Consider the following 6000-nt stretch of genomic DNA (forward strand, 5'->3'; position numbering starts at 1 on the left):
CTTAACTTGTTATTCTACATTTTCAAGTGTTCCTCTCCACCAATCTCAGTACACTTGTTCTACATTAAACTTTTCAAACAGCTCTCGAACCACAAGTGTAGAAGTCTTATCTCTTTTTAAATAGAGATATCATCATATCTTACATGTACCATTAAAGTCAATTATTTATAATACTTATAAATAAATTTATAATACTTAAACTGAAACAATATACACATGTCAGAGACTCTTAAAAATATTGACAAACCACAAGTAGTTTTAGTGATGAATAAGTATAAATATATCTAAAATAATAAATATTGCTATACTATTAGAAAGTTCTTTTATTGTAAAGATTTTTTTTGTCAATAATAATGAAAGAGCCTATTTGTGTGTGTGTGTGTGTGTGTGTGAGAGAGAGAGAGACAGATCTAAAACTTTGCACACATGGTAAAGGGGTACTGGAGGTGTGTACTGGGATATAATATGTTAGATTTGACATAAAAATGGCCAGATTTTGCCCTCTCACTTTTAAGCCTAATTATTCTGCTTCCTGAAGCCTATAGAAAAGCATCATATGAACAACAACATATGGATATTTCCTGCCAAATAATCTATTTTCAACATAAACATGGAACTTAAAACAGTTGAAATGAACTAAGTTTTAAAAATAGAAACAAAGAATACTGCATAATTTGAAGACAGAACAAATTTAAATAAAATCACAGCAAGAAAAAAAAAATTGAGTATGAGAAACTAAAGTAAATCTTTTTGTTTTTGAAAAGAGTTGAAGCAAATTAAGATAAAAATTTAAAAGAAAAATCAATTAAAGAAGTGGTGCATTGGGATAGCTATAGAATTAATAAAGGAGACATTTAACTGGTATATTAAGGCCTTTGTAAAATCCTATGGTAGATAGTCTTTATTTTGTGCTACTTAAAAATACAACAAATGCTTCTGAGTTAAGCATAAAGCTACACAATGGGTATTTCTGCTCTATTCACTAAGAGTATCTTGGTTTCTGAAATGTTCTTAAACTAAGGTCATGTCTTTAATTGCTTAAAAGAAGCAGCAATATTTGGTTTCATAAAGGTGGGTACAGGAAGTTTGTGCTTTTGGCTTTCCATTTTCTAACACAACTTAATAGCTAAGATATTATAATTAAAACTTTATGCGATAGTACAAAAGTGATAAATAAAACTGTGAAGTGGTTACTGTGTTGACAGGTTTGTGGTTTTAGTACTCTTGGTTTTATTTTTTTCCCCATTTGTTTCTATATCGTTTTCTAAATTTACTGAAGCTGTTCATTAAAACTGTCTAGAGATCATTATGTTATTTAAATAATGGGATTTATCTAAAATCCAGAAGTGGTGAAACATGTTTTTCCTGAATTAACTGTCGAACAATAGAACAAAGGTTTTCACTTTTGTTAAATGTGTTGATGCAGAGATTTATTTAGATCTGGGGGGAAGATAAAGTTAATTAATTTAACAACTACAGGGTGTTGTTGTTGATGTGGTATTGAGTGATGTTACAGGCCGATTTATAAGGAAACATTCCAAACTCAGATACTTGTCCAACATAAACAGTTAACCAGTAAACATGGTGACTGAGCAGCTTCCTTACATTATTAGTTGGAGGACAGTACAGTTTTTAAAAACTATATTTGTGTATCATGATATAATATAAAACATGTACAACTTCACTCGTACGTTTTGATAATCACACACTAAATAGAAGTGTACTTTTCTTTTCATCAGTGTCATTCAATTAATTTTACTTAAAAAGTGCCAATGTATTTAGTTTTGCACATTGGGAAAGGAAACAAACACTTTGTTAATTATAATTAATGAGGGACTACAGAGGCATTAGTTGTAGTTAGTAGAGTTTAAATTTCAACTTAATGAAAGCTATTAACACTGATAACATTAGATAGGTGAAGTAATTTTATTTTAAAAGCAGTTATAGGTAGAAACGTCATCTCCTTTCATATTCTCAACTGTATACAAGTTATATTCCTCATAGAAAAGTGTTCTCACATCTAAAATAAACATAAGTAGAAAATCTGCATTTTTAAAAAATTTCTAGCAGACCCCTACATAAAACATAAAATCCAAACCTTTACCAAAAGGAACAAAGTAACTCATGTTATCATCAATGATATTTGATTTCTTTCTTCCTGTTCACATGTGAAGTTGATGTTGGGATGTATAGAATTAATGTGATTGAAAAAATTAAGCGTGTGTTCTGTAGATGTGAATCCCGCAATAATGTCATCTACATATCTGTATCAATATAGTGGTGGATGTAATGTTGTGTTAATTGATTGTTTCAACAAGTGTCATAAAATATTGGCTAGAACTGGTGATACTGGATTACCCATGCTGAGGCCATTTGTTTGTATATAGTTGTGGTTGTTGAACATGAAGTTTGTCTTCATTTTGGTGAATTCTATAAGGGTTGCTAATTGGTTGCTGGAATGTCTATTGATGGGTTAGGGTCTTGGATATAGAGTTCTAACGCTATCTTGCAGACTTCAGCAGTTGGGACTTCTGTAAAGAGGGATATTACATCAAGACTGGCCATTAAGGCTTTATGATTAAGAAGATTGAGGTTAGATTTGAAATTAAGTCTTTGATGAGTAAGCTGGCTGATGTTACATATTTGGAGAATGCCCATGCTATGTATTTACCAAAACTGTAATTAAACGATTCATATGTGTACATTATTGGTCATAGTGGACAATCTGGTTTATGAGGTTTGGGGATGCCATGTATTTGTGGTGTGGTGTTTTTTGAAATTGTGTTAGCTTTTTTCGTTTATAGTAGTATTTTGTTTCGTTTCGTTTCATGTGTCTCTGTTGGATTTGTGTGTATTGGTTTCAATTTGTTTATGTCTGATGGGATGTTCTTCGTTTTTTGGATGTATTCATTTGTGTTTATTATGACTATAGTATTTCCTTTATCTGCTTTTAGAATTTTAATGTTTTTGTCTTGTTTTAGGTTTTAATGGAATTAATGTCTCTTTTTGTGAGGTTGTTTTTTAGTTTTCTGTTTTGTGAAATTATGTTGATGGTTTTGTGAGAAAATTCTTTGAAAAAATCGTTTAAGATGTTGTGTTTAGGTGTTTCTGGAAAATATTAATTTTTAATTTTTCCCAAGAAGTTTGGCTGTTGGATGTCAATAGTATTGTCAAAATTGTCTTCTTTCTGTTGGTTATTTTCTGTTGATTTTGTTTTCTGTGGAAAGTATCACAAGTCTCCTGGTTAAGTCTTCTAAACATGCTTTAATTTCTAAAGTTGGAATGCACCTAGGTGGTATTGCGAAGTTGGGTCCTTTGTTAAGTTGACGTATCTCATCTGTGTTTAATTGTCAGTCAGATCTGTTAATTATGAGGTTAATCAATGGTTTGTCGTGTTGTCTTTTCTGTTGTTTGCATCTTAGTTTCTCAAGTTTTTTGTTGTGGTAGATCTTTTTGTCTCTGTCATTCCAAGTGTTGATTTGGTTTATGTTTTGTTGTATAAGTTCGTAAAACTCTGGTTTAATGCAGCATGCCAGTTGATGGTCTAGGTTCATTTTTGTTTCTGTAAGTCATATAGCCAGAATCTTGTTTAGTAAATCATGTAAACATGAAACTTACATTAATATAAAGTTTCTACATTAAAGAAATAGAGACAACAGTAACTAATGATAGTCAGGTCTAGTATACTTCAACAAGAACAGATGTGACTTAAACTTACATTATCAAGTATAGCCCTATAGAGATATTAATTTATCAAAAGAAATATTGATACAGACTGTTTATGAATTCAAAAAACAAAACAGATGAATGAAAATGTGTGTAATGAGTAAGTGTGTGTGTGTTTATATAAAATAACAGAACAGTGTGAAAATGTGTGTAATGAGTAAGTGTGTGTGTGTTTATATAAAATAACAGAACAGTGTGAAGGTTAATAAAATAAATTAAACTTTGTGTTTAATTACTTTAAATTTGGTTTTATTTTCTTGTAATGTTTTAAACAAATATTCTTTTCAAGCCAGAAACAAGCTTTTGGTTAATGACAGGAAATTTTGAATCGAATACAACAGTTGAGAAAATAATATTTTACAAGATAGAAACATGAGTATTAATAATAACAATATAACAAAGAAAGTATTAACAAGGTGTTGAATACAGCTAATGAAATAAAAAATATTATAACAAGAAATACGTAAAAACATAGTTAATATAAGGAGTTTAAAAATAACTTTAACAATTTTTTAAATATATAAAAAATGAAGAAACAAATATGTATGTTATTTTAATTTATAAAAGTCTAAACCATTTGTTAATACTAAACTGACTTATACAATCTCACTTACAACATCCTTTTTTATATTAATTTTTTGGTGTTTGAGGTATAATGTTGTAGAGAAATTATTTTTAAATTCTTAACTGAAATGCTATACAAGTCTTCACATTTGCATTCATTGAGCACGTGGCTGGTGTTGGGGCTATGTTTTTCACAAATATACAATAAATTAAAAAATGTACAGGTGGACAGCTAATACCAGTAAGTTGACTAAGGACTAGATGTCTGTGTTCAGTGTAATGATGAGTGTTGCATCTGTTTTTCTAACAACTGTACATACCAATCTGAGTATCAGATGATGGTTGTATGTTGGTTTAAACTTGACTTATTATGTTTTTAAGTTAGTGTTTGATTTATATAAAAGAGGTTTCTCATGAGAGGTGGCTGATATTACTATCATGTTCTGTAATATAAGTTGTCAAGTAATATATGAGTTATTGGTATGTTTAATAGGTGATATGTAATGGAAGGTAATTGTGTTTGTAGTCAACAACAGTAAAACTGTGTTGGTTTAAGTGAGGTTGTACATATGATTAAGATCTGTAAATTCTCTGTGTCAGTGATCACATCTGGTAAGATAAGTTACATCAGTGAAGTAGCCACATTTTAAACAGAAGGAGCTTCTCAACAGAATTATAGTTTACTAATTTCTTCCTTACATAAACAGACGAGGAGCTATTGATTACAACTGACTTATCTGAAGAAGTACCGTCTGAAACCTCACTTCAACGTTAAGGATAGTCTCAAGCAATGCTCTACATAATAAAACTATTTCTATATGTAATGTTATTTCATATTAAAGAAGTGAAACATGAAACTGAATGAAAGCTAAACAATAAAGTAAAAAATATTTTCAGATCTGAAAACAACTAAAAAGTAATTAGGAACATGGTAGATGATATAACAGTTAAGAATAGGTGAAGTGATGTGGTATTAGCTTGATACAACTTTTATTTGTAATTCCCGAGAGTATTATAGAATTTTACTTGAAAGTTGGAGACTGGTTATACGGACATTGTAATATCTATCAAACTGGCGATGATTACCCTGGAAAGTATTGTAAACTGTTGTAATATTTACAATATTCCATGCGATAGTTGCTCTGATCATGACATCAACACTATCTCACAGAAACTGTCCGATTTGACTTCGGAAATTATTTAAGGATTTGATTATGATGTCATTTCTAAAAATGATATTTCAGACATAATTAATAATTAATATACTTGACAAATAAATAAATAGATTTATATATTTTTATCAGAGGTATTTTAGAACATTACCAATCATCCATGGCAGTCTTATAACTTAATACAAAATAAAAAATGCATAACCCTATCTAACATCCTTATCCATTAAATTGTTTATGTCAGCTCACATGGAAATTTTTTACTCAGTTTAGAGCATTAGTTTGACAGGTTTTGACATCTACGTGTTTAAAAAATATATATTAAGAATCTATATCTTTTATAATAGTTTTTTATGTACACTGATATCTTAACTTGGTTACTGACTTTTAAAAAACTCAGTTATCAACAAATTTTTAACATTTAATGTTATTCATGTGTTTTATGTTGCTTCAAGTTTCAAACCCCATCTTCTGACAAGAATTAATGTTTGAAAATGTTCTCTAGTAACTGTGTTCTTTAGGATACACTTTAATTTTACAC

The sequence above is a fragment of the Tachypleus tridentatus genome, chromosome 4 (genome assembly GCF_004210375.1).
Source record: "Tachypleus tridentatus isolate NWPU-2018 chromosome 4, ASM421037v1, whole genome shotgun sequence".
Classification (NCBI taxonomy): domain Eukaryota; kingdom Metazoa; phylum Arthropoda; class Merostomata; order Xiphosura; family Limulidae; genus Tachypleus; species Tachypleus tridentatus.